Source organism: Dromaius novaehollandiae, chromosome 4, assembly GCF_036370855.1.
Source record: "Dromaius novaehollandiae isolate bDroNov1 chromosome 4, bDroNov1.hap1, whole genome shotgun sequence".
In the NCBI taxonomy this organism is placed as follows: Eukaryota; Metazoa; Chordata; class Aves; order Casuariiformes; family Dromaiidae; genus Dromaius; species Dromaius novaehollandiae.
The window spans coordinates 53,427,930-53,453,994 of NC_088101.1; the positions used below are offsets into that span (position 1 = coordinate 53,427,930).

Sequence of the window (26,065 nt, forward strand, 5' to 3'; positions counted from 1 at the left end):
GAAGGGTGGTCCATTGACTCTGCAGAAAAAATTCAGCTCCAGAAGCTGGTTTCAACTAGTGTAGCTGAGAGCTGCTGAGTTGTAAACAGACAGAAGCAGGAATAATACTCCAGCATTAGTGTTCAGATAATATATATGCATCCATTTAACTTGATTCCTATTTCCACGGAAAATTTAATCTTTATTCTGGAAACTGAAGTTAGTTAAAAAATACAATACAATGTAATTGTTCTGGCAAGATACTTGCCCATAAAATCATTGCTTCCTTAGCTGCTACAGCTGCACACCAGAGCCTAAATATGACTTGCTGGAATGGGGCAAGGGTAGAGTTTCTAGCACAGTCATTTTGTTCATTGAATACATAGGTTGGCATGAAGATGCTCAAAAGACTGCTTCCAACCCAGTGACATGCTGCAGGAGAGAAGTCCCCTGGAAGTGCTCACGTTCCCAATGTACCTGTGAGGACATTCTCCACCACACACCTTGATCTGAAATTCATTGCTGGAGGTAAAAATAATTGATGTCATTATTATGCCACAAGGTTCACTTTTATAGGTCATTTTAGACCTCCAAAGGATAAGGCACTAAAGGCGCATATGATGAGAGAAATCTTTCTTTCTTTCTCTCTCTCTTGAAAATCTGACTGTAGATGGTTTTCATTGTACAAGATATAATAAGACTAAACTTGTATTTCACAGATTTATACCTTCTCCTCTCCTATTTATTTACATTATTTACCAACATAATTGGAAACATCAGGGTCAAATTTATGCATGTACCTATAAGCCTAGACTGAGCAGACAATCAGCTTGCATTTAGAAGTATATAGTCATAGTCCTCAAAGTTGCAAATGTAAACTGACTGTAACTAGTATAGTGATGCTCTCCTGACTCTTCAGGGAGCTCATACATCCAGAGAAATAGCAGCTACTATTATCAGAAAATTAGTCTCCCAACCATAAATTTGCCATCTGTTTGAATTGGGCTCTTCTTCATCTGTAGGGTCCGACATGTTGGATAAAGCAGTGCTGATAGACTTTTTTTTTTTAAACACAAAAACTTGTTATGAACACAGGAGTAAATATAGAAAACCTTAGGAAACTAGTAGATTTATTAGGAAACAATTGTTCTGTACTCATACCTGTAAGTGTACTACACTCATCAGCAACAAGAGTTTAGAAACAAATAAGCCATAGAAGACTGCAGCCCTTATTGTGAAGTTCTGAGGTTAAGCATATGTAAATAATAAGCTTAAGCATAAGCACACAAAAACACTATGTCCCACAGCAGGATCTGTGCTCCAGGTCCACGATGCATTGATATGTACTGCTAGGCCCCTCAAGCAGCAGTTAGAGTATATTCTTGTTTAATCTGTTGAATGACCACATTTACAGTCATTGCATGGGTTATTTGTTTAATTGCTTGTAATCACTGATTTACTGTGCTTTCAGTAAAACTCTGTATCTCTCTGATCCATAAGCTTCTCTGAGTTGTTAAATTTAGCCATTTAGGCTGCAGTCTTATACAACTTGTTTTGAGTAACAGTTTGAATGCAATTGTGGTATTAGAAAGTACTGATAGTGACACCTTGAGTAGACCATATTGTCTTTAAAATATTGTTTGAAAATAGAAGAAAAGGAGCAAGGGGCATCCTGTTTGTCCATATAATCTTGAATTTCTATCTGGAAATGTTTACAGCTGCAGTCAGAACGAGACTTACTTAAATGCTGTCAGTTTGCTCATGCACTTTTCAGAATACTGTTATCCTGAATTATTTGCAGAAAAACAGGTCACTGTGAGACAAGTGACCCCTCATATTTTGTGGTACTATGACTCACTGAGCTTTCTTCCTCATGTGTACTTTAATTATTAAGGCTTGCTGTGATGCCTGCTTTGCTCTTTACTTTTGAGTTGAAGTTCTTTAAGGATAGTAGAGATGTAAATATCATTGACAAAAGGTAATCCACAAACATAAGCTGTGACTGTAACTCAGAAATGCTGTTACTGTTTGAATTGAAAAGCCAAAAGGCAAAGTAATTTTGAATAAGTGTATCAATAAGAATTACTGCATTTTAAATAGAAGTTTTTTTTTTTTTATAGGCTGTAAGAAGTACCCATGAGCTTGCAGAATGAGCAGACATTTTATATGCTCCTATGATGAGATGTTAATAGTACCACTTTGGTTATGTGAAGAATACACTTTCCGTATCTTAAATATTTTGATACAGCTTTTACTAGTAACTATTTTTTTTCTCTAAAATTAATTCGAATTGGAGCCAAATTCATCCCTCTGCTATATAAGATAATACAAAGGATTAAATCAGCTCTGAAATTATAGGATAACATCCTATCTTCATGGGGCTTTAGCACGTAGATTACATATATCCCAAGCTATAGTGTTACGAGACATTTTCCATGCTTTTTTACACAGACAAAATGTGAGTTTTAGTTTGCCTTTCTACACACCTGTGTAGATCATATACATATGATTTAAGTGTTTCCACACTAGACCCATACGAGGCTTTGGGAAAAGAAAGCAGCTCCTGGTTTTATACTTAAAATTGTGTCTTGACTGAAATATAAACTTAACTTTTCTTCAATTACACTTTTGGCTGAATCAATTGCTAAAAAATGATGTAGCTTGAATTATATTCAAAGAAGGTTTTTGAAAAAAATATTTTAATGAGGAGCTGGGAAAAAATCCTTGAATATGTCGTGTGCAGTGACCTTTTAAAGTGTCTAAGTATTATTCCTTTGCTTTTTTCTCAAGACAGAAAATGTTTAAACAATTCCAGACTGCACATCTTTGTATGTGTTGCCATACTTTGGAGGTTAAGCCAGTTTTCACAGAAAGCATGTGATAAAAATGTTGTTAAGGAATAGTAATAGTTTTGCATGGGATATTTGATAGCTGATTAACTACTAAAATTCCAGTCTCACTACCATTAAAGGTAGTGGTTTGCTTGGTGGTTTGATTTACAGCTCAGTGTTTAACAAACTTTGGGGGCTTCACTGCCCTTCCTGGTGCTGGAGATGAATGGATTAGACTAGAGCATCCCGCAGAAGAACACAAGTCTTAGAAAGGGTCTGCACTGGGAGGACCTCTGGCTTTTACTACATGCACCTTTATGGCTGCAGACAAATTTGCTGAGTTCCAGGGATTTTCCTATATACCTTAGCAAAAGGAGACAGTGGCAACACACAGGCTGTGGAAAGCAGCAGGAGATGTTAGAGGAGATGCACCCGCAAGGCTGGCAGGAGGGTATCTTGCCTGGAGCCAAGCAGTTGGAGAACTTCCTCAATCAGATATTGAGCCAAGAGAGCCAAATCAAACCTTACAGCTCCTCAACAGACCCTGGATGCCTTACTGCTAAAGCTATAGCTGATGTTTCAGACTACATCAGACAATGTGCAGAGTTCTCTCTGTAAAGCAGCAGATGTCTGGAACTGCAATGTCAGAACTGTAGCCAGAATAGCCATCAGTATGTAAATCTGAGCTGAAGTTATTCAGTGGAGTTGGAGAGAAGTCCCACTGAATGTGCCTGTTAGCAGCATTTCCGCTAACATTATTTAATAACAGAATTATAAGCTGTTATCCAAATTTACATACCCCCTGCAGTTGTCATTCATATAGTCATGATCCAAATACCTGTGACCCTGTCTGTCTGTAAAAGCAGTATGTACAAAACTGTATTTCCAATCCGTGTAGGAAATCTTCAGTACCCTACTCACAGAAATGTTGCAAAAAAGTTTAGTTTTCTGTGAAACCATACATAGCCACAAAACCAACAATTAGACATCACCTGGATTCCCATCTTAGGAAATACCATTCAGATATCAACCTTTTCTTACAAAGCCAAGTAATTCTGTGAAATCTTATAAGGTAAACATAATGAGAAATCAAGGTACTACATGAGCATAGAATCACCAGTGTTTTCATAGCTGTTCACCACATACTAAAATTCATACCTCAGCCATATAGGTGAGATAATTTCAGATCAGATTTTTCAACAGTTTGCTCACACTATGCACATTAATTTTGGTAAGGAAGTTGGGTGATAAAATTAGAGGCTAGCAAATTTTACTGGCGCGATGGAGAGAAGGAAGCAGCCGAATATTGCACAGGAATCTGAAGGGTCAGGAAAGCCTGACAGCAGTGAAAGAACAAACTGAGCGGGAGAGAGAGGAAAGGGCCAAGCGGTGGGTGGAGAATTTTATTTGGTAGAGAGAGAGAAAACTCTCCAGCAATATGAGAATATGCTTATTCTTTTGGAAAAAGAGAGACCACTGGGAAATATTGATTCAGAGACCCTCTGAATACCCTCTGACTGGTCAGAGACTTGGTAGGTCTTTAGAAGACTATTTTGCCTATGATTAAACTCTTAACAACCAGTCCAAGAGTCCCTGGAGGGGCTAAAACCCAATTTCCAGTGCAGAAGTTGTCAAAACCATACAACCATACAGTGCAGAGTGATAGAAATCCCTTCATAGTATTAGGTTTCATACACAGAGCTCCTTTCATCCAGTTCATTCTTCCCATCTTTGTATGAGTATTTTAAATGAAAAAGAAACCATCAGACTGAAACCAATACCTAAAGAGGATGACAGCTTGTTGGAGTGTACCCACAATAGTGTATAAATCCATCGTATCCTTTAAAATGCTTTCCTTACAACAGATGCAAGTTCGTTTAGTTAGGAAAAAATTGCACTGTCTTTCAGAAAATTTCCTTTCTCTTGGGAAGACTCTTGTTTAACACTTAAAAATTCCAAAGTACCTTACAACTGTAGACCTCGTAATGGTCCTAGCAGCTCTAACTCAGCAATACTTGTGTCATATTGACATAGTTATTAATCTGCTCCTTTGGATCCCTTTCTATGAAGAGCTGGCTTTGCATTTACATTATGCAGTTATTGACAGACTGAAGAGATGTTCAACTTTAATTTTTTGTTATCAATTTCATATCATATTTATATACTTTTTGGCCCACAGGCTTCTTGTTTTGTTGGCATTTCAGTACATTCAGTGTCATGAATAGAATTATGCTACTTTAAGTAGTGCTTTTTTTCCTAGGAGACTGCAATCCTAATCAAGCTTGACAGTTAATTGTGGTCCCGGAATTTATCTATTGAAAATATTTTAAATGTCAGAAAGCAAATCTCAGCAAGCCATATATAGCTTGAGATTTTATCTCCTTCATTTATCTCTTTTAAGGGCATTGTTGGATTCAGACATTTCATAATCAGTGCTAAAACTGAATCAATGCTTTTTTATATGATAAAGGAAACAAAATTCTTAATTTTGTCCTAGGATGAGAAAGCAAAAGCAGAAGAAATTAAAAGAGAGATAAGCACATTTATTAAAATATAACTTTATGGATTATTGTAGTTGAGGCCATATTAGAGTAGAATATCATTTTACTTCAGCTGACCTACAGAAAGACATTTTTAAAATAAGGTTCTTATTACCTATATAAGAATATTTTCATAGAATCTTGGGGGTAATGCTGAAGGGACAATAGATGCTAGACTGAAGTTAGGCAGCTGCTGTGCTAGAAACACTCCTTACCATAATGACCAATATTATCTCATGGCATCTTTTGTCTCTTGCCTATTATCTTATATTTAAATTGTAATTTAGGATAAGAATATTCTTATTTTGTCAGGTTTTTTGTACTGTGGCTAGCACAACAGGGAAACCGTCCGTTACCATAGTATTAGATAGAAATAAATAGAATAGATATAAAAGGGTTTTCTTGTAGTCAAAAGCACATTTAAAGTGCACAGAGAAGTCCATCTCTGAATTTATAGAAACAATTGCTTTTAGTGCCCTGATTAGATACAGAATGTTTGAGTGAACACTAAAGATTTATCTCCTTTTTCTGGAAGTTCTGCGTAATCTCTTTGCTTACCATAGGAAAAACAGCATAGACAGAAAAGGGCCTTCTGTATAATCTTGGTATAAAATTTGATAATTCCAGTGAAATAGTCAAGTAACTTAGAGATTTCAAAAGAAAGTCAGGCTACATTGAATAACTTTATAAAAGTGTTCAGTTACGCTTGTTCTTTGATTTAAAAGTAGCCTATTTCTAAATTATTCTTAATAGTTCTGTTACTGACCTATAAACCATTTTATGCAGATGTGAAATAAAGTTAATTTAAACTGAGAAATACTCATGTATCCTTGGATTCTAATCCCACTGACAGCACTTTTAGGGGGACCAAGATGCTGATATATCTTTAAAAACCTATTCTTAAGTATTGAAATTGAAGTCCGCAGGATGGGCTGGGCGGGATGATCCTCAGTGCTGTAGTACCTCATTTCTAGTTTTGCAGGTTTAGGAAGGTGATGCATAAACCTCAGCTAGATGCCTGAATGCTAGACATAGTACCTGGGCAACATGAGACTCCGGGGCCTGAGATTTGTAGCAACCAGACAGCTGAGCTGGGCTAACCTAAGCTAGCCTTAGGGTATCCAAGGCACCTACTGGTAGATATGACATGGGACTTACATGTATCGCTCAGTTTCCTGGACTGGCAGCTGAATGCCCTGTGAGATACCCTGGGGCATTTCAAGTGGCGTTAGATGCCTTCATTGGGGCAATTGAATTGAGCCCTTAAGTAATGTGTAAAAAAAGGCTGCGCTAGGTGTTCAGGCCTCAGTGATGTACTGGTTGCCTTGAGAGATTGTACCCAAATGTGACAGGAACCTCCCACCTCAATTCATCCTAGCCATCTTAATTATTCCATTGGAACAGTCAACTCTTCTTTGGCAAATTGGATAGTCTGGGGTTATTTGTCTTTTTACATATTTTTTAGTGATAATAACATTTTCCCAGGAAGTAGAAAGAAGCATTTATCACCCTTAAGGGTGCTCCGACCCCCATGCTAGAGGGCGTGTTGAGAATTATGCGTCAGCGCGTGTAGGACTGACTAATCAAGATGAGAACATGACTGTGCAGCCCGGCAGTCTTTAGTTGTCAGCAGGTACTCCTGGATTCTAGTACCTACTCCCAAAGCTGCTCCTGTGTTTTATCCGGTGGTGTTATTTTCAGGCAGAATATATAAACACTGCTAGGGATAATGCCCTGGTCTTCTCTTTTCTGCCTGAATTCCTTCATTGCTTTCAGCACTCCTGGCACTTTTTCTCCACATGATCTGGGAAGTTTTAATTCTCGGGTGTACAGCAGCTCTGCTTCAAAAGTACATCTTAGACAGCAATAGATTATTAAGGTCTTGTGCTTCTTTATCTGATCTATTTGTGTATAGAAAGGGGAGACTGATTTCAATAATAACTCTGCTTTTATAGCATACTACTTTTCCTCTCCTTAGGACTGAAAAAGAATTCTGCCTAAAGGCTCCATGGGAAACTTGGAAAGTTTGGGGTGGATGCTTGTGATGCAGGGCTGAAGTCTACTGCCTAGATTACAACAAATTCTCTTTTGGTTGACTCACAGGTTTAGGAGAAGACAGATATATTGGCCCAGGGTATAATGTGTACTCTGAAGTACACACACTTATTTTTACAGAAAAGGCTGTTAGAATCCCAGCAGTAGTAGATGAAGACTGGAAATGAAACTCATTCATATGCCAAGTATACCTAGTCATCTCTAAGGTCCTTATCCAAGAAACTGAATCAGGAAAACAAACTCAGCTCTGATTTCAAGCAGTATCTATATAGTCTTTGCCTTTGCAGGAGTAGGTATGATAAAATGATGGAAGGAAAGGGAGAACTTCAGGATGGTGTGTGGGTCTTTTTCATTGTCCCGATCCAATATCGGGGGGGTTTCGTTACGATCCCAAGGATGAGATTAAGATGCTAAAACCGGTCAAATATCGTACAACCTTTTAACTTTATTTTCCACGGAGTGGGGAGAAAAGGTGAGGGGAGAAGGCGAAGGGGAGGAAAGAGAGAAAGAAAGAGAGAGAAACGGGGGAGAGAGAAAGAGATATCACCACCCGTGGATCCAGCGGCGTCCCGTTGGTCCTCTTCACCCTGGGTGTAAATTTTAGCGATGCGCGTGCAGTAATTACAACTCGAGCGGGGTCCGACCCTAGATTCCCGCTGAAAAGTTCAGAGCCAAATCAAGGCAAATTAAATAAATAAATTGTAATGACACGCGTGCAGTAGTTACAGCTCGAGTTGGGTGCCTCCAAAGAGGGACCCTGAACAAAGAAATCCCTGGGCAATTATAGCTTTTTCAAATTAAGTTTCCCACCCCTCACGCGGTAGTTCAGACCAATAGTAATTTTTGGGTCTGGGGTCTCCTGCTCCCTATTGGGTCTCATCGTTGTTCCCAGGCAGGCTGCTTTTCTCCCTTATCTTTACTGTTGCGGTTTCTGCTGACAAATGTGTGTTGATTCCTCGGGTTCTGCCCTTCTTTCTCAGGGCCCTGACCAACAGGCGTTGTTCCAGCAATTAGCACTGCCCCAGCAGTGACAGTAGGTGTTATCTTCCAAGGTCCTGACGAGGAGGATATAATCCAGACCCCCCCCAAATTAACACTGTTTCAGCAGTGAGGGGAGGCTTTGTTTCCCAGGGTCCTGGCGCCCAAGCAGGCCTTATTTCAAAGCCTTGACATCCTCCCTCCTGGAGTGTGACGCATAGGAATGCAAACTGCTTGTAACTCCCTTATCTTTCCAGTCTGCACCAGCTCTGGGGCCCTTTCTCACTGAACTAGGGATTGCGGCTAAGTAAGTTTTATAAAAGTTGTGTTAAGCGGCAGTAATTTGCAGTCCAGGTCCCAAAGTCTCTGCCCAATCGTGGTCCGGTTCAGCGCAGGCTCGGTGTGTCCCGAATGGTCGCAGGGAGACCATTTCGGGGGTCGCAGCAGCTCAGTCCTGTTTCCGCTGGGAACAGATGGCTTGTTCGGGGTTTTGGTTTGCTTGCACCTTACGTACCAAGAAATGTTTAAGGCAAAAGTTCACTCATCTGTCCGCCACATTCATGGAAGAAATGAGAAGGGGCCAGGTAATGTAAGCAGGTTCCCAAAGAAGAAAGACAAAAACCTTCCAGTTCTTTATTTGTAAACCTGGTAGATTTTCATATGTGGCAAATTGATGGACATGGGAAATAATTGCTTAGGATGAAAGTTCAATCATCACATTGCTAATACTTTAATTTTTATCTCAAATTTCATGGTATTCTGATCTTCATGATATGGATTACTTGAGAAATTCCATTTTCCTTAAAAACAAGCAAACAAACAAGCTCTGTTGCATTCAGGATCACAAAGAAAGGCTGAAAATATGCAGTCATAAAGGCCCAAAGACCAAAAGGTGTGCCAGCCGATCTAGGAAAGACACTATCTCTCCCTAAGGACTAGGTCTCTCTTACAATCTTAAACCATCACAGCTACAGCAATATTATTCTTAAACTCCACCTTTTCTTTCCAAGTACTGTGTAATTTTGGATAAGGAAGGAGGCTGATTAGTTTTGAAGAGGTGTACTGTGTTGCTTTGGGAACGTGACCAACTCACGAGGCTGATGTGTAGGTGGGTTTGTGATACCCCTCCCTCCACAGCTTACTTTGGAAATGGTTGCAATGAGCAGTCTCACTCGAAGCAAAAGAGAAGAGTTGAGACCTGTCTTTACTCAGAAATTTTGCAGTAGCACATAATGTCCTCCAAAAAGTTTCCCAAGTACTTGAATTTGAAAATTAAATGCTTGAAGTCCCAAACTAACCACTTTACTGGGGTTGCCTTTTTCTAATCTTAGAAAACAAAATGATGCTGAGTCCCTTTTGGAGTCTGGCTGTGATAGGGAGATATATGCAGTGCTCGTGGGGTGACAGCTAGCAGGAACTCACCTGGTCTGGCATCAGTGCGGGCCAAAAGGCGACCAGCTCAGCCCTCTGAAGTTCATTAACCCCATTGCTAAAGTACCAAACGTGCTGAACTCAGAATATTTTTATTCACTGTTGATTTACAAAAATCAGTAACAATAAAAAGCAGTAAGAAATTATTTGTAGCCTGTACAGGCAGCAAATACCATGTACTCCATATAGAGCCATATAGTTTTACAAGCAATTGGAGTTAGAAAGACCATACCAGAGGCATGTGTGTAGTATTTGGGTGGGAATTAGAAATAGAATATAGAAGCTATACATAGATAGTGAAAAGACTAAGAAAATAATTTATGTGAAATAGAGGCCCAGTATCTGCACATAAATTGTCTCTGGGTTGTGCAGTTAATTTTCTTGCTAATTCAAACAGCTGAACAGCATAAAGTGCCTTATCAGACTTTTTAAGAGTATATACTTGAAGAATCCTGGAGCCCTTCAGCAGTAATTTTAAATTGAGTCTCACTTTTACTAGAAATGCACTTTTAACTTCAATCTTCCAGCTCTTGTCCACCTTTTTTAACAGCTGTCTGACCACTGAACAATCACTCAACATATTTATCAGAGTATCAGAGCTTTTTTATTCCTTTAGGCTGGCACCAAAAATGTCAGAGGATGTCTTCTGTCCTGTGTCACCTTTCTATGACTGAAAACTTCTGTTATATTGAGCATAAGCTGAAATCCATGGCCACAATAAATTTTCTTTCTCAATGAAGTCCTCTCCTTGTTAGTCACAGAGGATGCGGTCTGAAGAATTTAAAAAATACTTCTGAAATTCCATGCGTTTTGGTGCTTTGGCAGTTTTAAAACATATGAACCAAAAAAAAATGTTAGTATCTTCATAGAAATTTCTTTCTGCTAATATTGATGGGTCACAGTGCTGCTTTAGAGACAAGGCCTCATCACTTTTAATGTCTCTTACAAATTAATGTTTTTCAAATTACAGGTCTGTTTGCCACTCTGTATCTGCGGCATGATCAAAATATCATGGTTTTGATGAGGCAGTGGGAAACCATTTAGTGTCCCGTACTTGTGTCTAATATTAAAAATCAAAAAGTTATCTGTCAGTTTTTAGGATATGCATGTAGAATTTCCACAGGCACCCACCTGGCAGTGAGCCTTTTTTTCCTTTTGGGAACTATCCATGCTTTTGGAAAATACATACTCCAGAAGTAAGGTAAAGTCATTTCTTCAGAAGAGAAGGAGGTGGGGGGGTGTCCGGGAATGGGGATTTTGGTCCTAGTTGCACTATCTTTATTGTTTTGGGTGCCCACAGGATGTTACCTGTGATTGAAGTGTGTTAGGCACAATTTCAGCTTCACGTCGGATCTCCATTAAAACAGCTTATTTCACATACACCCATCTATCTGTCCTGCTTCGAAGAGTGAGCGAGGACTCAGTCGTGTTACGCCCTGTGATGGCTGCTGGGTGCCCCCAGGGATCCTGCCTCTCTCTGGCACTCTGTCTTTGCAGAAGAGCCATGTCTGCTTCTGCTGAGGATTGGGGGGGGGGGGGGGGGGGGGGATGGTGGGGTGCTTTCCCCCATAACACAGCAGTTTATTTCCTATTAATTTTCCTTCTTCAGCATCCCAGCTGCTGTTTTCCCGACCATCCCTGCACTGTCCTTTTTATGCTAGGCCTCGCTCTGCTTGTTTTTTCAAGTGTTGCTTCCTTACCTCCTGTTTCTTGCCGTTCCCTCTCTCAGAATGTGTAAAGTCCAAATAATCACAGGGGAGGGATTTTTCTGCGTTGCCTTTCCAGGACTAGAAGCTCCTAAAACAAAGTCCCATCAGGACAACTCAGCTGAAGCAGCACACTCCACTCTGTGCTGCTCCTTTTTGAAACAGAAACATGCTGAACGCAGTAACTTCAGGCATCCTCCAGCTGATCTATTTGCTGCTGTTGTTACAAAGAAGTTTGGAGTTTGCACTTCAGCAGGACACAAGTGGTGCAGAGGCAAAGGTGGAAGCTGTTCAGGATGCTGCGACTTCTTGGGCAGCCTGTACAGCCACAGCGTGCCAAGTGCTGAGCACTGGAGTCCTTGGCCTCGTCTCTTGGAGCCCACTTCAGTGACATGCACTGCTGTGTAGGTGGGTTAAAGTCATGGTGGTCACACGTGGGAGTCTGAATTGCCGCAGACTGCTCTGCTTTAGCTGGGCATGAACACACTGATTTAGACACTGACGCCAATGCAGGATGTTGCTGTGTCGTGATCCAGCTGTTCCTCTGATGTTTCGTACTGTGTTCAGAGAATGGAGAGCTTGGAGGCAAGGATTAGAGGTTTTTATGTACCAGCTTGACTCCAGAGTGGAGGAATTGACACTTTCAGCTGTGCTGGTAGTGCCATAGCTAAACTCTATTATGGCCATAGTGGAACTGGTAAAAAATAGGTTCCTCTTAGATAAAAGTCTACTTCATAATAAAAGTTATGGAGGACAAACAAAAATATTAGGACAGTTAGTAAAAGAGCTGGAACTAGCCTTCCTGGACCTTGAAGCTGTAATCTCATGCTGCTTCCTCTGGGCCAGGCTATTACGTGCAAGGGTCTCTCTCTCTCTTGCTCCCCGACACTCTATAAAAACATGCTCCAACTGTATAGGCTCTTGTCACTGTTCATATCTGTGTGTTCAAGGAAATTACTCACTAAAACTGTCGAGAAGGATGCAAATATCTTAGGCATAAAAATTGTGGTGATTAAAGAATGAAATGGATCTAACTTAATTCCTAATGCCAGTCTAAGAAGGAAGGAAGAGGCACAAAGGGCTTGGGACAAAGATGCTGTCTTTAGACCATACTTCTTTCTCAGCAGAGTCAGTCTTTGCACTGAGCTCGTGATCGATCTCTTGCAAGCTCATTCACACAGTTGTATTTACAGAGGTTCCCAGCTTCTTATCTTTCACATTTTGTTCACCTCTTGCTTCCTGTTCAGTTATAAGACCAGTCTCCTCTCAACTCAAGCTACAGCTGCATTTCTGGGGTGCTACTGGCTAGGTGTGGGACTCGTGGCCAGAATACCCAGGAGCAATCCCTTGATATTTGACTTGTACTTCCTGTCGAATGAAACGTTTCTCTTTACTGATCAGGAAATACTTGATTCCAGGGTTGCCTGGAGTCTGTTGAACAGAACGCAAGAAGGAGCAGATTCCCAATCTGTGTGACCCAGAGGTCAAGTGCTGCTATAAAGTATTTGGTGACTCTGTGTCATTTAGAGAAAAGGAGTAAGTAAAAAAAAAGATCCCTGTGTCTCTGGCAAAAGTCACACGTTGAGTTTGTCTGGAACGCATCTCGTCTCTTTGGCTTTTAAAACAGGGAGGAAAGGATCAAAGGAGAAGACAGAGAACTGCAACCATCCCCAACCCTTTGAAGTTCTCAGTGCACACGGAGAAATGGGCAGGCTGACCCAGAGCAGCGTTCAGGCATAGCAAATGTGCATCACAGCAGCAGACGTAGGATATTGCAGTTTGCTTTAGATCAACTGCCAATTTCTGAAATCAGGTCATTTTGAGTAAAACCACTGATGGGCTATTATGCTTGATTTTGGCTAGCTATGGCTTTTAATATTGGTACCTGCTGCTTGCAAAAGGACAAAAATGACATGGCTGTGCACGCAGCCCGTAGAGCTCCTGTTGCTGTGCATAGAAATGTCACATGCAAGTCTAGACTGCATATGTCCATACTGCAAGTGAACCATCGAAGTAATCATTTCCTTGATTTTTTTTTGCATACTTTTGCTAAAATTATACACACAATTACTAGGACAGTTTTGTACACTCATTTTATGTATATAAATAGGTTGAGAGTCTCCTTTCAGTTGACAGTATTCTGTTTTTTGATTCCCAGCAATCTGTTCCTCTTTCAGAATCGATCCTGATAACATCCTGTTTACGATTCTAATGTAATTTCATTTTAGAGTTTGTGAGTGGGTGTTGAAAGGTTTTGTAAGAGCCAATGCGTCCAGCTCCTGTTTTAGGAATTCCTGCTTGGGCTGCTGCAGCATGCTGGCTTAGTGTGGCTACTCTTTGCGACTGTATAATGAGGCTCACAGCGCCTGAATTTTTTATTTGCTTCTATTTTGTAAATTTCCAGCTCCTGCAGTTAGCTAATTACATGAGATCCACTTTCAGTCAATAAATAAATAAATGACTGAATAGAGAGCCTTGCCTCATGCAAGCAGATAAAAGCTTAAAATGCTACACAAACGTTACCTAAAGGCTCAGAACCAGAAGGCACATGGGAACCAAAAACTATATAGATGTTTTATAAAGAAGAAATGGTCCATGATTTTCTTAGCACCCTAACTTATACTTTGTGAAGAAATGAAGTTGGCAAGACAGTTGACTGCTCAGAGCACCCGCCCTCTAACCATTTCCATTTTCGCCTCCAAGTCTGGTGCAAAGGAAAACACGTGTCTGTTACATCTCCTTCCAGTCAGCTTCTAATTAGTTTGTAATGAAAAATACTTACAGGAATGCTATTTTTGTGCTCAGAACGTGATACTGCAGACTGCTTCTTTTTATTAGAACTGAATGATTTTTTTTACTCAAAATTATTATGTTCTAGAAAGTCTGCAGTCCTGTTAGTGATTGGTCCTTCACTTTTCTCCGTCCCCCTTTTCCCCCTACCCCTGCAGCCCAGGAATAGACGGGCCCTGGGGCTCTTACGAAGACAAGCAGCTGTGGTCAGCGTCGACCATACTGAGGGGGCCAATATTGACTTTCCTACCAAAGTGTGGATGGAGGGAGAGAGGTTCAAAGCAAACCCTACCTCACTTCCATCCACCACTGGTGGCAGTACTAGCTCTTCCCAGCAAAATGCTGTAAGGTCACTGGTGTGCTGGTGGAGTGCTGGTGGGGGCCATTCACTCCCAGGGGATGTGGGAAAAAGGTCCCGGAGTCACCGCATATTTTCCGCGTGTGCCATGGAGGTGAGGTACCTTGAGGATGGGGATTTTCCCTCTTCCACTGGGACATCACTGGGGGACAAGAGTTCAGTTCAAAAAGAGACAGAGACTCTACTCAGCCTAGTCCAAAGCCATGATGGTGTTGCAGTGCTCAGTGAGATCATAGGACTTTTACTTGCTATCCAGATCATGAAAGTTTCAAACACAACACACGTCATTACGCCCTTACTTCTCCACACTGGGATTTCATTAAAAGTTTCGATTTGTTCATGAGAGGAACAACTCTTTGATGTGGAAAGAATGCAAGATTGTCTGTCATATACTTTACCTACAAAAGTGTATATGATACCAGTGAAACAATTATTTTCTTATTCTACTGTTTGCTTATATACATGCTGAACTAAATAAATTACTGCCAACTTCAAGCATTCAAAAATCATGACTCAGGTCTTTCAAAATACCATGAACTTCAAAGGATATATTTTCTGTTTTGCCTTCTGGTTTTGAGCCATTGGAGTTCACATTTTTAAGCTTTTCTCTGAAAGCAAAGGAATGATTTATTTCTTGCTTTGGTTCCTAAATGAATATATTCCTATACTTAAAAAAGCACCAAATAGCATGAGACTTGATGAAATCTTGAGGATTTGCAGTATTTTAAGGGAGTGTAGTTTTCTGTCTTTGATTTTTCAATACCCAAACTTTGTTTCCACTGTAGTATTCTATCCACTACAGGATAGGATATTGTATCCACTATATTATATATATTATAATGTAATGTCGAATTAAAATGGAGGAGTGTTTCAAAACACAGCTTTTATTTTATCGTCTTTCACTTAATTCAACCTGCCCTCTGTGTTGCTGCTTGGCAGCAGGGACAGTTTGCTGGTGCCTCATTCAGAGCTGAAATCGCAAATCCTATTTTCTGCCATTTGGAGGGGACTGTTCTATGCTCTGACCCGAACCAAATCATTATTTTGAAATTAGCCTCAAGCTTCCACCTTGCCATCATACTTGGCTTTGGCAGGAGCCTAACGCTGACTGTTGCTTTGTCCTTGAATCTTGAGTTTTGGGTGGCAAGGGAAGAAGTAAGGATCTTCACTAACCTTCAGGATCACAGGGAGAAAATGCAAACAAAGACCCCCAACTTGAAAAACATAACTGAGGTACAGGGCAAAGAAACAAAATACGTAAGTCAACTGAAAGAAATCTTTTTAAAAATACCATATTTTTAAGTCTACTACTTAATTGTTGCAACTTTTGAGAGCCATTCTGGAAACCTTGGGTGTGTTTTATCAACTTCTATCCTGAAGGGAAGAAGACATTATTTATTGTTTACAACTTCCTTTCCTTGAGTCCCAGGAGATGGACTACTGTGTTTGTCACCAGTGTTCAAACCATTACAAATCACTATAATGTTATGTTAGTTCCTTATAGCTAGTTTTTTTCCCGATAAGTTGAAGCCCTATCTCAGTTTAATTTTGAGTATGACATGAAGTGAAGCCACATTTCCTTAGTCATTTTTGAAAAGGTTGCATGAAATTGCTTTACCTTTAGTAAAAAGCTAGATGTTTTGCTGTTAGATAAATGGAGTTTCTGTCATCAAAACCTACTTCCTGACAACCCTTTCTTTAATCAGCCTCATAAATGACATCTGTTGCTACTTAGAATTTTATATTTCACTTTGCAAGGATTTGTTAAAATATTTTCTTTGGTTTCAGGCCACAGAAGGGCACACTGCAGACTTTGACTTTAAGAACCTGGATTTGTCAGAGTCCCTTTCTAGTTGTGACAGCAGTGAATGACATGATTTCAGAGTTTTGATGCATATCCACCATACATATGTGTGTGTGCGTGTGTATGGTATACTAAATCTGTATATATTGAAAACTAGAGGTAAGAGCATATGCAAGAACTGAACTTTAATTAGTCATTCAGTGGACATGGCATGAGCTTTGAATTTGAAACAGATCCTTAGTCAAGGTGAGGTTTTTTGCAAGCTCTTCCCGGAGCTCTAGCCATGGCACTAAAAGGACGATGTTAAGGACAACAGAACTATTGCAAAACAATTAGAGTACTGACAGGTACTGTGCACTGGATCATTTGACATTGACATTTTCTCTCTTCTTTGGGAGAACTGCGATCTTGTGCTCTGACAGCACACAGAAAAAGAAATTAGCAGTATGTGTTCCACTGCCAGATGTGCCGCTTATTTGTTATGCAACTTCAACAGAGTCAATACTTCCCTGTCCCAGTTTATCAGGACTAGAAGAAAAGGTTATCAAATAGTTTCTCACCAAAAAATCTTATGGTCTTCTCAAAATTGAATAGTCTTCTCATCTGAGTTACTGCAGACTTGTTGTGGGCCTGGATTTATAATGTCATACCACTGATTATTTGCTATTTGAGGTTTATTTGCATTGGAGCATCTCAAGATCTGTCAAAAACCTTACTTTGGTCCTGCAAAAGCAAAGACCTCCAGCATTCTTAGGGAAAAGAATAATGTATATAGACCTTCTATAGAAGGTCCACATACCCATGGAGAGTGGCACATAAACTGAGACAGAGGAGAGGCCACTGTGTTGAGCCACAACTGGGAAATACGCCTCCCATCTCTGGCCTTTCAGCACAAGACACGCGATTCACAGATTCCACGCACCTAAAAGGAAAAGTCATGAGGCATAGATTTGGCTCCTCCAAAGTAATTGCTTCTTAGACAAGGATGTTTTGCATTCTGCAGATACGGGCTCCTCCAGGTCATTGGACAGAGCAGAATATGCTGTTTCTCCTCTTGGTGCTCTCATCTATGAGGCAACAAAGGTTGAGTTTCCGTGACGTGAATTGTTCAGTAGATATCTGTAAGTGAAAAGCTATTGTAAGTGGTCTCCTACCTAAACAGATTAAAAGGATTACAGATGCTCCAGTAAGACAGTAATGTGCAAGCAGTGAGTCTACCAGGACATGAGGGAGCTCTCGCTTCTCTGTGAGCATCTCCTGGTGTGCTAACACACTGCTGCACAGCCCGCCTGCGGCACCCCAGCACCTCCACATCAAGTCAGGTTTCCCTCTCTTCCCTGTCTGCTGAGCCATATGATGTCCTTTTTCTTCTTGATCTTACATAGAGACATTGTATATAATATCTGGTTTACCAAGAGCATATAAAGCTGAGACAGGAGGCATAATTTCTGCTGTTTAAAATGCAGACAAAAAGCTGGAGGAGTAATCTTGTTAAAAGCAGATTTCTTTTACAAGCACTCTATTATTTTCATGTAAATTTAAGGAAAATTTATTGGTGGGAAATATGTTGCATAAAACCTTTATTTTAACCTTAGAAGATTTAAAATAGCATAAGCCTCTTTGAAGTGTTATTTTTAATGTCTGCAGCCTAGATCCAACCATCTACACAGAAATGACTGAAAAAAAAATCATAAGACCATTTGATGTCATAACCGGTTGCAAGCAAGAATACATCTGAGAATTCAGGCATTTATTTAAATTGTGGAATTGTGACATGACAGTCTTGAAGTAGCTTTCCTTCCAAAGCAGGAAAGACAAGAGTCCTCTCTCTAACAACCGTTAAGCAAATGAGTTGGTGTCTTCAAGGACTATTTAAGCTACAGATTCACCACACAACTTTTAAAAATTATTTTAAAACTGAACTGCTTTTATATAAACAGTGAGTTTGAATTTGTTTGAAACAGAAATTCATCTTGTATTGAAGCTGAGTTGAAACTAAACCTCATCTGAAAATGGACTAAATCAAGGGAAAAAATTACACCTTTAAGGATTTTTCCTTCACAAAAAAAAAAGACACTTACCAACAAACTGCATACACATTACCAATTTGAGAGAGACCCAAAAGACGTTCCATGAAAGTATTCAGCCAGGAAACCTTCATCTGTAGCTCCACCAGCCACTTTCATCAGGGGCTTCAGATGCCTATTTGTCTTAATTCTCCGGTCAGTTTGCCCATGAAACACCTCACAGCTGAGTTTGAGAATAGTTTGCTTTCAGAAATCATTCTAATACTCTATTAGAATTTTGTATTTCACTTGTTTCTGATTTGTTCACGAATTTATCAGACTAAATGGAGTAAATCTGAATGACATGCTACTGGTCCATCGAGCAACAAGCATGAGAAGAATCAGGAAATCTCTTGGAGGAATTCCAAGCAGGGTATTTGCAAGGATGCTGACAACCAAGAGGGAAAGCAGGGGCTTTGCCTTTCTGTATTTGGAAATACGACACAATGAGACGTAGCAGAAATTCATATTCTGCAAACTTAATCTTGCTCTGCGAGAGAGAGTGAAGCATCATATTTGGGGATGGAGGAATTTGATTGGAGATAATGTGATGTTGTCCCTACCCCACCTAACATTTAACAGGTGTAAAGTCTTTTTCCGTGCCCCTGGATGAATTGAAGCCATGAAAACTGAAAGTTGAGGCATATAGCCCCAGCAAAGTAATTAGAGTACAGTGGTGTTACAGCATTGTTCAAAACAGATAATTTTTGAATAAATATTGTCTCCACTCAAAGAGCCATCTCTTGATTTCTTAAAGTTCACCAATAATTATGGAATGAAAGAGCAAATATTTGTGCTACACAATGTGAATCAGTAAATAGAATGTTAAATCATAATGTTTAAATAACAGGATAGTATAACCCTAGCAATATAATATTTATATCATCATAACAATTGTAATCTATGTTACAAACTATACCTAATATGTGTATATATGTATGTGTAAGTACATCTATTTAGGTAGAAAGAGAGAGAAAGAGATAATATATTCATATATTGGATTTCAGTACTGAAGATTATATACACAGTATCTCTGCTTTAGTTTATGTCTCTATACATCCAAAGAAGTTTAATTTTCAAAGACATATTAGGAGTGTCAGATCTTTCTTCCAAGCCCTCCTTACCCTCCCGTTGTTTGTTAAACTAACATCATATAGAGTGCTGCATTGTCTTTAGCTCATGTATTGTTTCATTGATCATTTGTGTTGGGAGAAAACCAAAAAAGTTCTCTTCTGTAGTGAAATGTCATCGTGCACATGAACTTGCTTAGTTCTTCAGAGTTTCGAGTACTGAAGTAATTTATTGCTTGAACTACAGTGAGCTGAATGAACATGCTTACACTTCACCTCACTGGAAACATACAGCAGCGGTCTGGCAGGCATGGACAGTTGCCAGAAAAATTCCTATTTGATGGTTAGGATCAAATTGGATGTGATCTCTTGACTGAGGATTGGATTTCATGTAAGATATAACCTTGTTAGTTTTTCTAGTGCTTTGGGACACCAGAACATTTCCCTGTGAGGGGAAAGAAATAAGACAGGGGAAGAAGAGAGTGGAATTTCTCCATCAGTTTTTTTCTATTTTTACAATTTTTTCCCCAAAGTATCTCTTCTGTTTCAAGCTTCCCCTTTAAAGAATTTACTTTTAATGGCAGAGCCTTTGTCTTTTTCCACATGAGTATTTCTTTTCTCCTTTTTAATACAAATATCTGAACAAAAACATCATTATTAATTTGCTTACCATCTGTGAATGCAATACATCTACACATATTTATGCAACTGATGCTTTAACAGCTTAGTAGAATATGAAAATCAAATAAATCAGTACTTTACACTTCATGGGGGGACAACACACACAAGACTGGTATAGATATGTGAAAGCAGGGAGGAGAAAAGAATCAGGGGAGAGGAAAGTAACTGTGGTGTAACAGGCCTTGCAGTGTTCCTTAGTGAAATATTTCTAAAAATGAAACCCATATAAACTTACATAGTTGATCCCTGCAGCAAAATGTGACCTTTTCTTTGGCCACTAGGTCAGAATATCATTGTACAAATGTGTTTATCAACTGCCTTCCACTTCAGCGGTTTCGTCTGCTTTACAGCCTGAATTCTCTGCTGACTCATAAGTTGCCCAGTTACATTATCAAGTAACTTGAAATTAGGATCAATTAATGATTAACTGATGAAGCCTGAAATAATTAATGCTAGTGTCCCATTTTATGGCAGTTGCCTGCCAACCATAATTTCAGCCCTGGCGATTACTGCTTAATTACGTCACAAGCCACTGAAAGCAGTGCACTAGTGGGGAATGCCAAGCAGCCTTAATGAACTGTGCTACTAACCCTGCAGGTATTAAATGGCTGGCTTTATTAACAGCTAGTAAAGGTAAGATAAAATTTCAACAAAGACTTTTTATTTTGAATTTATTTCAGCATAATTATTATGCTGTTCCCCAGAGGCTGTACAGTCTCAAAGTTGCTGGCATCCCCTGTTCTGAGATACTTCTTCTCCCGCATGCCTTGCCGTTGAGCTACCTGCCCAGCTGCTGGGCTACCAAGAACAGAGGGGCAGAAGACACGTGACCTCCCCCCGAGCGCCGCGGCTTCTCCAAGTGTGGGGACGGACCCTTCTGGCCTTACAGAAAACCATAGAACTGTGGAAAATTTTGAATTGTTCCCATTTCTTCTCCATATCAGAACAAAGCCAACTTTCAACATTGCTGAAATTCTCCCTCCTTGTTCTAATAACTGCATACTTCAAGTTTACTGGACATATTCTAAGGAATATTTGATATGGGAACTAAGTGATTAATCTCTAACATAAGAATATTTCTTCTTATTCTATTTAACCATCCATTTAAAATGTGTTGTTGCTTTTACTTCAACAGTATAGAGACTCCCAGCTAGATGCTTTCACCCTATTTTGGGATACATAATCAAAAGATCATCTCTGCCCTAAGCAGAGAACTATTTGTGCTTCTTAATTATTTTCTTCATGAGGAAACCTATTTATCTCAAATGAAGTAAGCCCAATATAGACCCAAGATGAAAATGAGAGCATTCAGTAAATCAGTATTACTACTGATGATTTACTGAATCACTTAAAATGCTATGTATTCATTTACAGTGTAATGTAGAAATGTTAATATTTCTGACAGTCAGCAGTTACATCCGGCTCTGAATTTTATGCATGAACTAGCTATGACTGAATACAAACACTGACAGCTTGATAGATGTATGAACTGCAGATAACCACAATAATTTATCTAATCAGACTTGATTATTTTAAATGTCTGCTTCATAAAACTGCTGTTTTGGTCCAGCTGTTGCTTTCAATATTCAACAATGTTTCACTGTGCACAAAAATTGACTGATAAATGAAGAAAACAAGTGTCTACTTTTAACCAATTCACTGAGAATTACTTCATGTGTTTGCTCCTCTGTAGTACCAACATTTTAGCCTAACTATTATGAATGGCTTGAAAGGTATTCTGTCCATATGCAGTCTCATGAAGAGCTTTTGGATGATCTCTACTTTTTTTGCCTTAAAGAAATTGAGGAAAGATGGCGTTATCATAGTAACTGCAAAAAATCATAGCTTTCAAATCATATAAAATTCAAGGCAGCTATAGACCAGAATTCATTGGTGATTTAGGGCATTATCTGGGGCTTCCAAATGACTTTTGGGTACCTCTGTCAGTGTATAAATTCCTTATATTCTGAGTAGCTTCTTACAGTTGGCACACTGAGTGCTGCAGAAGAAATACAGCTGGGAGGAACTAACTTCTGCATTTCCAGAGTGAGTTTTAAAACACATCTGTGTATTGGAGCAGCAGCAGTATATCTTTTAAGGGATATTAAATAGCTGAACCCATTCTAAAAGCTTCATTAGCAACTAATACTTTCTAGGTGAACATGTTAAAAACAGTTGTGTTGGTAGCACTGATAAAGAAAAGCTATGGTGGGAGAGGCAACCGAGGGTTGTGGGAGCCCATGACCACAGAATAGGGAACTTACAACTTACCGTTAAGAAAAAAAAATCAAGCAAGCAAATAAAGATCCATTGTTTTGACCTCAGACTTGTATGAAGATTTAGAATATATTCTGAAGAAAAGAAAAAAAAAATCAGGCCTGGGTAGAAACTGATAAAATAGGATGGGATAAAATGCAAAAAAATGAGATTACTTAGGATAGGTTGTACCAAACAGAAATGTTTGATTTTTCTAGAAAAGTAAAAGCATATGATGCATTATCCCATGAAAACTGTGGCAAGAATGGAATAGATTCATTTGAGAAATAGTATAGTAAGGAAGATAGGGAAATGGGCAAAGTGGAATCAACGGTGGGTGATGTAGAAATGTTATTGTGCTAAACAGAATTACTGATGAATTTCAGGGACTGGTATCTGCTATGCCTGTGGGAATAGGCAATTAATGCTATTATAGGCAGCCTGATGAAAACCTATTTTGAAATCCTCTGGATAACACTGCTCAGCCAAGTTCAAGAAGGACATCAGGTCTTCATCTGAAGGCCCTTCAAGTGAGCAGGGTGGCAGAAGGAGTGTCTCATACAAATGGGAGCTAAAAGAGCTTGACTTCTTTTGTCCAGCAAAATGGAAGTGCAAGAGATTCTCTAGATACTCACTGGGTACATACAAGAGAGGATGGAGAGGTGTTTAAACTGAAAAAGCAAATGATAGCATGGGAACCAATAGGTATGGGCTGGCTATGATTAACAGAGAAACTAAAAAATTACAGAAATTGAGTTCTGAAGCAGGATATTCTCGGCAAATATCAAGATTCGTTTTAAGACAGTTTGAGCATTGAGGTATGATAGGTTATGAAGGGAGGCTAAATGTTTACCCAGAAGGCCTCTTACTGTCCTGTGTCCAATATGTTGACAGCTTGTATTATTTTTCCTTTCTGAGACCACTTCAATTTGCCAAATGCTCTTAGTCTTGATAAAAGGCATGTACGTTAAAAGTTTTTCAAAAAATATAGTTAGTCATGTTGCACTACTTCCTGTAATCAATGCTATTCTGCCAGTGTGGAAATCCCCAGGCTTCTCCCTGGTAACACTAAATGTTTCTAATTCTGTCTGGCAGGGCAATAATATTTTTGAGCTTGAGATCTAATTAAAATCTGTATGCTCTTTGATATGAAACAGATCAAAGTCAAATTTGGTATTCTCAGCACCCAGCTTTTCTTCTATTTTGACATACATTCTTCTACTGTCTAAAACTCTTCTGCAGAAGTCCAGCACACAGTTACCTTCTCTGTCTGAAGATTTTTTTTCTGAGTCGGGAAGACTCTGACACTTTGATAGTTAGGCTCAGTGGAATAGATAACACCCATGCACTGGGATTTGTGCATAAATAGAATAAGGAACAGGATGAGGCATATGCTCAGCTACCGTAAATCAGCAATGAAATACTAGAGTTTGGGTGATTAATAACTACTGAGAATAGTGCCTGATGAGTTTTACATACGAAAACTGATACACCCTGGTAAACATCCTTTTCCATTTAGAAGGATTGAAGAAAGGACAATATAGATGAAGGTCTGTTTATATAACCTGAGACACTCAATCTAAACTACTGGACTCTAGAAGGACTATTCAGAGACAAATTTTGATACCATCCAACTATGGGAAACACTGTTCTTTGCCTGAAAACCTATTTCAGTCTTTGGTCCAATTAAAAATATTGAGGCTTCTATGAATCAAGAACTTTCTTGCTTATCATGACTACCAGATACGATCTGTATCAGACTTTGTTCAAGCACTAGCAAAAATGTTTTCTGCCTTGTTCAAAATACAGTACAACAGGCAGATGAAGAAATTGCTGGCTTTTGCTGTCCATTTTAAAGAGGGACATTCTGTACCTTGCCAAGAGACACAAAGTAGGGAGGCCTGAATAAAAGAAAAAGAGACTCAGTTAAAATATTTATTTCCTAGACCACAAATAGGGAGAGCAGATATAGAGAATATTAAGACTAAATGTCTATTTCCCAGCTTTTCCTGCTGGTAAGTGGGGCATCGAGCATTAAGTGATCTTCTTAACATACAGAGGATGCAGTACATCTTTGAACACAGTTTCAGCTTCAAGAAAAGTAGACCCCAAGACAATGACACTGTGAGAGGATCTCATTCCTCAGATCCTTCTTGGGTGGTAAGCCTAGTGTCTAATCTTCCTTTTCTTGCCATGAGCGATATTTTGATAGGAGCTACTGTTAGTGTCGCCCTTTCAGACCTTATAAGTTTCAGCATCTCTGTGTGTGGATGAATCTGCCTCCACTTTCAGTGGGTCGGGATGGTTTTGTATTGTTGGTCTGATTGTACACCGTGTTGTAATTCCATATTGTGTAAGAACCAAGGAAGTGCCAGCCCTGCCTTTGCTTCAGTCCCCACCAGCGAGGAAAAGCAGCTTTGTGGAGTAGGTAGAAGCTCTGACTCTTTCTAATGGATCCTGAAGGATTTAGATGCAACCTGAACACTGCTGTATTGGTGCTGTGTCATCTTGCTCATAGGCACTCTGCTGCTTGGTGGAGTCCATAATCGGGAGTCAAATGACTGGGCAGAGCTCAGAATATGAGACTGGGATCTGCAAAAATGTGTTGCCTGGTGTAAAAATGGCTAGCCTATCAGTAGGAAATGCTGAGGAGAGAGGTGTTCGTCAAAATTCTTCTCTCATACGTGATTCAGACTCCTTAATCTATGTTGTGGGAAATCACTTGACTCCACATTTGCAACAATAAATTCTCTTCTGAAATTGGAGCATCAGTGGGCAAAGGAAAACCAGTCTTTCTGCAATGGCATATTTAAATATATTGTTTTATATATTAGGCAGGAATTAAATGCTTCAAGATATATATGGTTCTGGCCTTTAATATCCCAACTGTTTCCCCTTGGTTAAACATAGCGGGTGAAGGTAGCCAGTGGCAGCTCCTGTGATTGAGGAGACTCTTGTTTTAGCCATTATTGAAGCTGAATCTAAATATTGGTTTCTTCTTCATTTAAGTATTGGCCTCTAAATCTGTGCTAGTTGGATGATACCATTTTTCCAGACAGAGATTGGGGCTGATCAGACACCATCAGACTGTGCTGTTGATTGGTGACAGAATATTGTTCTTGTTTAAGATTTCTTGAGGAAGCAGAAGAATGATCTTGACAGTTCACCAATGTCTTTGATCGATAGCTTAATCTTCCACAAGTTTAGCTGCTTGCAAGCATTTTACCTGTACAGTAGCTATCTGGAAAAGCTAAGGACAAGCAAAGTCATCAGTAACATGGGCAGCACTAGTCAGAAGCCAGAAAGACAAAAAGTCAGCAGAAAGATCTGCCTGTGGAGATTTATTCTTAGACTTATTTCCAGCTTCACAGGCACAAGCTGCTTGTTCCGTTAACTCTAAGGCCTATAGGAAATGGTCTAATCTATTTGGCTTTGCATCATTTGTAACATAATTCACAACACTAAACTATTTTTGAAGATTTATTTAATCCTAAGGTCTTTCTCATATGGTATATTTCTG

General features: G+C 39.4%; 1 long non-coding RNA gene across 1 annotated transcript in view; it reads left to right on the forward strand.

The window, feature by feature from the left end:
- The first annotated feature begins 372 nt into the window (after positions 1–372).
- The window catches only part of LOC135328394 (uncharacterized), a 43,857-nt gene continuing 18,164 nt past the window's right edge, over positions 373–26,065 (forward strand). Inside the window, exon 1 of the long non-coding RNA XR_010389226.1 lies at positions 373–507. This is a non-coding gene — a long non-coding RNA (uncharacterized LOC135328394). The remainder of the gene's footprint in view (positions 508–26,065) is intronic.